The 10,922-nt window shown below is 43.6% G+C and overlaps 1 pseudogene; it reads left to right on the forward strand.

The window, feature by feature from the left end:
• Positions 14–3,492, forward strand: LOC110260297 (annotated as a pseudogene).

Below are 10,922 nucleotides of genomic sequence, written 5' to 3' on the forward strand. Positions count from 1 at the left end.
TTCCTAAACATCAGAAGCGATCTAGGAAATCATTTTGTGGGACAGTTTTCTGTTCTACACTTTCATTTTATTTGACCTTTCTATTGCCTTTGGCATATAAATTTGTTCCCTGGAAAATCTGCCATTTCTTACCTCAAGTTTGAGTGTGTTTGTTAATTTCTGTTCACATGAAGTGCCTGGCTGATCACTGTGCTGTTAATTCTAAAGGCATACACATTTAGAAACTTTTTTACTTATACCTATCATTAACAATTATTTGTATTATACATAAATCCCTAATGCATATATGTCATATATATATGTCATGTATACACACACACACACAATATGAAGAAAGCCATTTATAATCAGATAATTTGTATTCCATCAGGTAAATGCTCAGGTGCAGCTACTGAGAGGACATGTAGTCCCAGTGCATGTACCTAGGATGCCATTACTGCAATGTCACAGCTACTCCAGACCTACCAACTAGATAAGGTAGAATAGGCCCTGATAGCATATTTTGCTAATTCAGGTACAAAGCATTGGATAGAATCCCATGACAATAGTATCAATGATTTTGAGACAAAAGATAACTCTCAGTTCCAAGATGAATTAGACACGCAAACAGGTGTCATCTGGAGGCCTGTCTAGGAGTAGAACCGACACAGGCCCTGAACAGGGGCTTAGGGCACAGTTTCAGCCTGCAGAAGCCCAATCCTGGGAAATAGATAATCCTGGGCATTGAGGATAATTTTGGAGGTGGCAAATGGCCTAACAGGGACACACCCTGGATAGCTGGCAGCAAAAGAGACTTGAGATAAAATTATGAACTTAAATTCAGGAAAAGTGTGCATAGTACACTTTCTCATGTAAATAATTTTTTAAAGAGACACATGTTAAGATAATGAGCATTGGAGTCAATGCTTGAGTTAAAATTCACTTTTCCAACTGTGAAATGGTTTATGGTAGTATTGCCCTATCAATTTTTTTAAGGATAATAGTTAATATTGAGCCCTTATGATGGTTCCTTCTACATGATTCCTGTGTATAAATGGGAATTATGTTCATGAATTCTCATTGGTATTTAGTCATCCTGTTTTCTCAATCAAATAGGAAGCCTTGTACCCTTTTGTTAAAAATCAGGTCTGTGACTTTATAGTTTACAAATCCTAGTTCAGAACTTGAAGAAATCTAGATTCCAGAAATTTCACTCCCCAAGGCCAAACCCCATTCTGTCTTTCCACAACCCTCTCCCTCACTTCACCTTGTAATTTCTAAGTTGTCCTTTTTGGATGCTTCGGCATTACAGAGCACTAAGTTTGAAGGATAGTGCATCTTGTAAATTTGTTTCTAAAGACTCAGTTGCATATGGGTGGGAGATGCCTCCATGCAGAACGGGGCTGACATACTTCCTTTGTCAAATGCAATTGTCAATGACACATGTACTGTACTGCCCTCAGAGGAATTGGGTTCAGCTGCTCAGCTAGAGGACAAAATATGCTTTCACATTTCAGCACCCTCCACAGTGTTTTATTCAGGTTTTATTATAGCTTAAAAAATATTTTAAAAAAAGAAATAGCAAAGAAATTATGTGACAACATAAATTTGCCTCCACCTCAGCCAGAATTTCCTGAATTTGCACTGTGTTATGGTGGCATTGAGCTTGCTGACAGTAAGGCTTTTCTCTGGGTAAAAAGTGCCCATTCAAAATGACCATCCTAACTTGGGTGCAGCCAGCAGAGAAAGTTCTCTGTGCCATAAAACAATCCTTTATTGGAGTCCCAGGAAGCAGCTTCTAGACAACCAGGATGGTTGGGGAAAAGCCACGGTACATTTATCACCATTAGATAGTCTCGCGATTCTGACTGCTGGTTTCTCAAGGAATTAAAAGTGAACTCAGATAACCCTTAAAAGTAGCTTCATAGCTTCATCATCTACATAGGAAGTTGTCAAAGTGAAGTGCTTTTACAGGGGAAGGATTAATAATCTATTTGAAATAAACAGTAAAAATTACAATAATAACAAACAGCTGCGTAATCTAAATATCAAAGAAAATATTACAGTAGGTTCTCAGTAAGTCGGACGCACCGGAGCCGAAGTCGCTCAGGTTCCGAAGCCCTTGGCGTCACAGGCTCTGCGACATGTCGATGCTGGCTGAGCATCGGCGGAAGCAGAAGCGGGCTGTGGATCCAAGAAACACTGCATGGAGTAATGACTCCAAGTTTGGCCAGAGAATGCTAGAGAAGATGGGATGGTCTAAAGGAAAGGGTTTAGGGGCTCAGGAGCAAGGAGCCACAGATCATATCAAAGTTCAAGTTAAAAACAACCACCTGGGACTTGGAGCTACGATCAATAATGAAGACAACTGGATTGCTCATCAAGATGATTTTAACCAGCTTCTGGCTGCACTGAACACTTGCCATGGGCAGGAAACAGCAGACTCCTCAGACAACAAGGAAAGAAATCTTTCAGCCTTGAAGAGAAGTTCAAAATCTCCAAAAACCGTGTTCATTATATGAAATTCCCAAAGGGGAAGGATCTCTCATCTCAGAGCAAAACAAATCTTGACTGCCTTTTTGGAAAAAGGCAGAAGAAGACTCCTGAGGAGACGTCCAGCCCCGCCACTCCAGAGGGGACTGACACCTCCACCATGACCACCATTGCCTTCACCATCCACGAGTACTTTGCCAAGCGCATGGCAGAGCAAAAGAACAAGCTGCAGGACACCGCTGAGGGGCCAGGTGTTTCAGAGACCCCCCTGCGGAGCAAAAGGGGAAAGAAGAGAAAGAAAGAGACGAAAGACAAAAGTGTGGAAAACGGCACCCAGCCCAAGGCCAAGAAGAAGAGAGCCCGAGCTGAGTGGCAGCTCGGAGACCCTGGCAGGGACGAGAATTCTGGTGTCTCCGCTGAGGACGGAGAGGGTAGCAGGGGACGAGAATTCTGGTGTCTCCGCTGAGGACGGAGAGGGTAGCAGGGAGGTACTCAGTGACCAGGACTTTCCCCTGAAGCCCAGAAGAAGGAAAGAAAAGAAAAAGCTACCAAAGCCAATTGAGGCAGCAGTGGCTGGTATGCTAGATGAAACGCCAGTGAAAAAGAAGAAAAAGAAAGATTCTGAGTAAATCTCTGAGCCAGGGCCTCCCGACCCCTCTGCCACCCGGGCTACCGCGCCAGCTCCTCGGGCTCAATCAGCGGGGCTCCCAGGCGCACAGTTCCCGACATGCCCGACCCCTGCCGTGTCTCGCCCCCGCCACATTGTCCCACATCCCATTCCCAGAGCTGCTTAATGTTCCAAGTCATGGCTCTCATAAACAGTACATTTCTTTTAGACTCTGAGACCTTCATGAACTATGTTTCTTCATATTCGTGTGTGTGTGTGTGTGTGTGCGCGCGCGCACGTGTGTGAAGGTCCACCACAGTCTGCATTTGCTCTTTACTTCCTTTGGTAACAGTGAACTGTGCTTCCTTCTGAAGGACTTCGTCTAATTAAAGGATTAAGAAGCAATAAAAAAATATTACAAAGGAAGAGCATTAGCTCCTGGTCAGCATGAAGGCATTTGTCACCCTCACCCTCATTTTCTCAGCTGAAGTCAGAGAGGCTCTGGGGCAGTGGAAAACGAACTAAGAGTACAGGCACATAGTTCCTATGAAAAATGGTAAGATTAAAGGCAGAACACAGCCTGTATGTGACTTAGTTTTTACAAAAGAATTTACAAGATGCATTCCTCTTCAATCTTAATGCTCTGCAATGCCAAAGCATGCAAAAAAGGACAACTATTACCCCTTAGAAAACAGGATTAGTGGCCAAGACAGCTATGATATTTAACAAAGGAATAAAGGACTTTGATTCAATTAAGTGAACTTCAGAAGTAGTAGCAAGCTCCTTATATTAGTTGAGGATAAAAAGCCCATCCTGAAGTGTGTTTTAAAGATTAAATTATATAATTTGCCTTTAATACCTAATATAGTAGCAGTAATATCTTCCACTTTTTTCCAGCGAAAGGACACTCTCTAATATTAGTCATTAGTTTGAAACTGCTTCTCTCTCACTCAATGTCTGTATCAATATCTAGATATCCATAATCTATTTCTGTTGGGGAGAGAGAGAAAGTCAAATTAATGAGAAAAGTCTGTGTGGGATTATACCCAGCCTCAACTCTTCTTAAACTTCCAATGAAGGTTTGCATGTGCTGTCTCACTATCAGAAACGGAACACACCTTCAATTTGTTGAAAACAATGTATTTGTGAAGTACAGCAAAGTGAAGCACCTGAAAAACAAGTCAAAACATGCAAGGAAGGGCATGCTGTGGCTATGTTTTTCCGTGGTGTATGCCGATGGGATGGAAAAAAATCAGCTTGAAGGCTTGCCTTTGCAGTCAAATCCGAGGTACTCAGTCTCATGGAACCCCAAGTGCCCCAGCCATGGAGCTGCTGGACTGCTTGGTGCCTTCGTGCAAAGGAAAAACCACTCTGCCTCCAGGCAGATTCAGCCTCGGGTTAGAGAACACGATGGGGCAAGTGGGACAGGGCTGTTTGCAGCTCCTTCTGCCCCCTCAGCACTTCCTAGTGGCCCTGTGCTTAGTCCTACCAGCCTCCACAGCTTTCTGACAGGTGAGATACTGGAAAATGGGCGATAAACTGATGCGCATCCAGAGAATCACGGGACATCCACCAAGTGCAGGAAGTGGGGGCTGTGAGAGATGATGCCTTTCTTCTTTTTCTCTCAAGGTGATTCACAGCCTCTCTGACTGGGGTAACCAGCACACCTAGATGGAATGAGGTCTTAGTAATCTTAGGGGGCAGCAGGTGGACTCAAAGGAAAGGTTTGACCCTGGGGATGAGCTACAGAGCCAAGTATTCCCATGTGACCTCCTCTGCCCGCTCTCTGGCCACTGCACTGAAGGCTGTCAGCGTGAGCAGTGAAGGTGGATGGCTACTGAAACTTGTTCCTGTCACTCCGTCCAGCAGTCTCAGAGGGTCTTTAGCTGTCCGAGTGGCACAGCAGCATCGGCACAATCCCCAAAGCCTCCTAACATATCCAGTTAGCCATATAGCATGAGTGTTGCTCCAGCAATTTCCTCAGCCTCCTCTGAAATTTCCAACCACCAGTGAGGTTCCACTCCTGGACCCTACATGATGAACCACAGTCATTCAACCAGAGGGGTCATCTTTCAGATTTGAGGCTACAGAGAAGTCAACATGCCTCAGAACATGTAGCAAAAACCCACCCTCGGGAGTTCCCCTTATGGTGCAGTGGAAACGAACCCAACTAGTAACCAAGAGGTTTGGGTTTGATCCCTGTCCTTGGTCACTGGGTTAAGGATCCGGTGGTGCTGTGACCTGAGGTGTAGGTCGTAGACGGGGCTTAGATCCTGCATGGCAGTGGCTGTGCCATAGGCCAGAAGCTGATTCAAACCTAGCCTGGGAATTTCTATATGCCATGGCCGTCGCCCTAAAACACAAAAACAAACAAACAAACAAACAAACAAAAACCCCAAAAAACAAACAAAAAAAAAGCAAAACAACCCCCAGAACAAAAAAAGCCACTCTCTCTGAGAAATTGATTTAATCAACTAAAATGGGGAACAAAATACTATCCTCCTTCTGTTAATGAGGAAAGGTCAAGGCCGGACCACATTCTTTATGTGTGTCTATTTTTTTCCTTTTATTGCCACAGGGCCACACCTGCCACATATGGAAATTCCCAGGCCAGGGGTCAAATTGGAGCTGCAGCTGCCTGCCAGCCTGTGCCCCAGCCACAGCAACACTGGATCACAGCCTCATCTGTGACCTAAGCGACGCCAGATCCTTAACCCACTGAGCAAGGCCAGGGACGGAACCCACAACCTAACAGAGAAAACCTCAAGTCCTTAACCCCCAATTCCCTTTATGTGTCTCAAAAATATCCTGTAGCTCAAAAGCCTTCTAGATCTCTGCTCCTCTAGGCTAAATCATTTCTGGTGAATTTCTATAAACTTGAGTCTGAACTTGTTTTGAATCACACGAAACAAGGGTGTTTGGGGTGGAGGTGGGCATTTTTTAGAGGCAACTTTGTGGAAAAGGTGAAATAAATTGTAGAAACTGAAAGCACACCTGTTGATCACTGGTGCATCATGTTCTCATTAACCAATCTCTGTGCCAGCTTTTTAAATTATCACTGCTTTTCTACTCCCCGTGTTTAAAGAACCTTCAGAATGAGCTATATTTTCAGTCATTTGCTTTTCTTCCCTGAGCTTTCCACAGTTTGAACTCTGTTTCCTGTATGCTTTGGTGTTTTCAAGCTTCTCCAGTATTTTTACGATAATTAAAAAAAAAAATGCTCTCTTCTAAGGAAAATCCCAGAGAGGAACATTTTCTAGGAAGAGTGGCACACATAGTTCTAATGCTCTGAAACTTTACTACCTTTAGCAGGAAATATGTTCAAGCCCTTATTTTACTTTTTACTTAATTATTTAATTTTTTTCCCCTGCTTTTTAGGGTCACACCTACTGCACGTGGACGTTCCCAGGCTAGGGGTCGAATCGGAGATACAGCTGCCAGCCTATGCCACAGCCACAGCAATGCGGGATCCCAGCTGCATCAGCAAACTCTGCCACAGCTCACTACAAGGCTAGATCCCCAACCCACTGAGTGAGGCCAGGGATCAAACCCAAATCCTCATGGATACTAGTCAGATTCGTTTCTGCTGTCCCACTACGGAATTCCCCAAGCTGTTATTTTAAGCGTTAAATATTTTGATGTTTAATTCATTTAAAATACTTTTCGTCTTACCCAGAGTGGGAAGAAGATCTTATCCTTAACCTTCCCCCAACATAGTTCAGAAACTCTCCTGTCCTATCTCCTATAATTGTGTAGTTTGGCGTAAAGAGAAATAAACTTAGAGTTAAAATCGTTAGATATTTTTATGTCTCTGGTAATTTTAGTTTACTACCTTCTCTTATTATCATGTAGACATTATACCCAATTCCTTAAAAGTAAAGGACACAGCCAAATGGCAGAGCCTAAACTCTACCCATAATTGGTCTCAGGAGGCATTTTAGTTAAATTTAGTCCCAGGTGTTTTATTCTTTTTGATGCATTTGTGAGTGGGATTGTCTGCTTAATTTCTCTTTCTGATAGTTCCTTGTTAATCTAAAACACAAGGCAAGCAAACAAACAAACAAAACAAAATGGGTAGATCTAGAGAACAGATTGGTGGTTGCCAGAGGGGAAGGGGGCTGGGGGTTGGGTGAAATGGGTGAAGGGGATCGTGAGGTACAAACTTCCGGTTATAAAATAAGTCAGTCCTGGGGAGGTAGTGTACAGTGTGGTGACTGTAGTCAATAATATTGCATCGCAACTTTGAAAGCTGCCAGGAAAGGAAATCTTGTACCTTCTCATCACAAGAAGAAAACTTTTGTAACTTTGCATGGAGATAGATGGTAACTAGACTTATTGGGGTGATCACTTCACAGCCTATACAAACATTGAGTCTTTATGTTGTACATCAGAAACCAATATATACTGTAGGTCAGTTCTTCTGCAGTTTTTAAAAAAGGACACCTTGGATGGATGGCCTCACCGTTTGGTCATTCGTAAACATGCACGTAAAGTTTCTACCTTGAGGAACATTGTGGTAATAGGAAGAACTGAGCCCCTCCAGGAGCCACTTTCTCGGTGCCAGTCCCTTCATGCATAATTTTCTCCAGGACTTGCACGTCAGGCAGATTTCTGCTCTAGTCTAACATCCAAATGCATTCCCATGCCAACCAGAATTCATCAAGTACTTCCTGCATGTAGAAGAGTCAATTTCCATCTTTAACAGTTTCTGCTAAAGTCATGTAGTACTTGTAGGAGTTCCCCTCGTGGCTCAGTGGTTACCGAATCCGACTAGGAACCATGAGGCTGAGGGTTGGATCCCTGGCCTTGCTCCGTGGGTTAAGGAGTGGCTACAGCTCCGATTAGACCCCTAGCCTGGGAACCTCCATATGCTGTGCGAGTGGCCCAAGAAATGGCAAAAAGCCAAAAAAGTCAAATAGAATAAAGTCATGTAGTACCTGTAAGTACAGTTTTCTCTTGTGTTCTTTGGTAAGTGAACCCCCTTCTGGTGACATCTCATTTCTCCTGGCTCTTTACAGAAGGGATGTGATGAACAGACAAGTCCCCAAGTAGATGTGACTTCCGTATGCCCCTTTTCCAGTGACTGGTGCATCTCCTTTGTTAATGAAGAGACTTGGTCAGGTTTAATGTATGAGGGGTCAGCAGTGAATTAATGGGAAAGAGAACAGTATGTGACGAAGAGGACCCAAGCCTCAGAGGAAGAAGAGATGTGAAAGCAGGAGCAAACAGCAAACAAAGAAACAAATCCAGGAAGGTAGGAGGGAAAGGAGCCAAATGAAGAATGATAGCGAGAGGTATACAGAATTATCACAGTTGAGATTTAGAGTGCAAGGACGAGTTTTGGGAAAGGCAAGATGGTGGAGCCCAAGGAAAAAGACCAATCAGGGCATCAGGAGATTGCCTGGAATTTGCACAATAGTTGAACCTTTGAACCAATGACTGGAGGTGGAATTGCTGGTGACTCCCAGCAGAGAAGACAGTGAAGGAACAGGGGCATATGACTCAGGGAAAAGGCCAAGGACAAGCATTGTAGGAGTGGCCAAGAGACCCGGCTGTACCCTGAGCATTTCCCAACAGTTGGAGATTTGGTTCTCGGGGCAGTACTGCAGAGCTTTAAACCTATAGTGACCATACCTCCCGGTTTGCCTGAGACAGTCCCAGGGTGTACCTGTTGTCCCAGGGTGCCAGCTGGTTTAACATTCTAGCATTCTCAAAACTCTGCTGATCTGGATGGTAATGTGATGGTCAGCCATTTAGGCCAGTCCTGTGGCACTGTCCTTAACTTATAATTTTGTGGAATAAGTCACCACTGAAAAAAATCACTCACTAAATCAGTATCGGTACTAACTTCCAATGTCAGTCTTTTAAAAAACCTACACCCAAGACTCAAGGAAAATGCCACTCTTCTGATCATATGCGAGACCCTGAGTTTGACAGTGGGGTATAAAGAGAAAAAGAGGAGTTCCCGTCATGGCGCAGCAGAAGTGAATCTGACTAGGAAACATGAGGTTGGGGATTCGATCCCTGGCCTCGCTCAGTGGGTTAAGGATCTGGTGTTGCTATGAGCTGTGGTGTAGGTGGCAGATGGGGCTCGGATCTGGCATTGCTGTGGCTGTTGTGTAGGCCAGCAGCTGTAGCTCCAATCAGACTCCTAGCCTGGGATCCTCCATATGCGGCAGTGCAGCCCTAAAAAGGCAAAAAGACAAAAAAAAAAAAAAAAAGAAAAAGAAAAAGAAAAAGATATAACGATACATCCTACATTTTTAGGAATCATCCAATCTAGGGTGGAAATAGTAACACAACTAGTGAACTGCTCATGTGAATGTCATGCATACTGCACAGGTTTTGGGAGGGTTGTCCTCTTCAGTTCTCCAGTCAGACCATATGCCTGTAATGGGGTGCATAAGGGAGAAAGTGGATGGGGAAGAGAAAGGGTGGAAATTTCCTATTGCCAGTCTTCTGATGGTGACTTGGTAGATTTTCAGACAGAAACGGAAGTTGTAAGATTGGTCACAGAGCTAGGAAATCTTGCCTTTATTTTTCTGACTCTGAACTTCAAGTCTTGAGAGAGTCCTGAGGAGCCTCTTCTAAAGGGAGGCAAGATCTGGGGACCATAGGCTAAAGAGGAATAAACCTAGATTTCATCAGGGTCGTGTTGGGTGAATCCCACCTCCCTTCCTAATTAGAGGCCCCCCTTTCCCAATCCTAAAGCCTAGGGATTGTATTTTATTAGAGGAAATTACTAATTTCCTTACCTAAACATGCAAGCAAACAATTAACATGCAACAGGAGGCTAGAAGTAATGACAGTGGAAGTCGAGCCAGTGCTAACACAGAGGAGAAACTCCTTTGGGCTAGTGAGGGAAGACTGAGAAGAGATAACACTTGATCTCAGCCTCGAAGGTAAGTAGTTTTTTATCAGATTGCTAGAGGAGTTGTGTTGGGAGGACACAAAACTGGGTACAAACTGGCAGAAGGGCTAGTCTGTGGAAAAAGTACTGAACCCTAAGAGTATGTTAATTTGTTAACCCATGGACTATTTAATGAACACTGACTATCAGGCAAGCACATTTCTAGGTGTTGGGGTGACAGGAGATTCTGCATCGCTAATAATCTTGAGGTCATGCAGCTGCTGCCGGACTGTGGGTGACATCATAAGAAGCAAATCTTCGCATCATGGCGCTTACAAGACCTCAGGCAGATGTGAAGCTGACTCACAGTGACTGGCAATAGCTTCCAAATTCAATGTTTTTTCTTTCCGTTACAATTGGCTATCCAAGTTTTGAAGTTTCTTCAAAACTTCATTTTACCAATCTAAATTACAGGTTCTGGAGGCACTTTTAACGACTGGCATTGTTTTAGCACTTTACTTTTGAATGCGTTATAGAGAGGAAAAAATATTTTAAAGAGTGAGTTCATCTTTTAAAAATCTATACCCAAGATTCTAGGAATCTGCCCCCCTTCCGCTTTGTTAAGCCTATAATAGACCTCCGAGAAGAAACACTTGGATACCACTTCCCACACATAATGGTCAGTCCGAGAAGTGTCTTTATTTCTCTGGAGGAAGTGACTGTGATGTACTTAAAGTGAATCAGGTTTGGATTGTATTCTTATTTTAGTCTAAGTGACTGAGGGATTTGTCTATACAATTCTCAGGGAAAGCAACAGAAAGCTTACAGGCCTGAATATCTCTTATAGGTCTTATGGTGCCAAAGCATTGTGACAGAAGCCAAAGCAACTTGGGAGGAATCTGATGCCCAAACAACTGTTTCACAAAACAGTGAGTACAAGAAGTTTGTACTAGAGGAGCCATGGACAAGAAACATAGATTATAGATACACACA

The sequence above is a fragment of the Sus scrofa genome, chromosome 4 (genome assembly GCF_000003025.6).
Source record: "Sus scrofa isolate TJ Tabasco breed Duroc chromosome 4, Sscrofa11.1, whole genome shotgun sequence".
Classification (NCBI taxonomy): Eukaryota; Metazoa; Chordata; class Mammalia; order Artiodactyla; family Suidae; genus Sus; species Sus scrofa.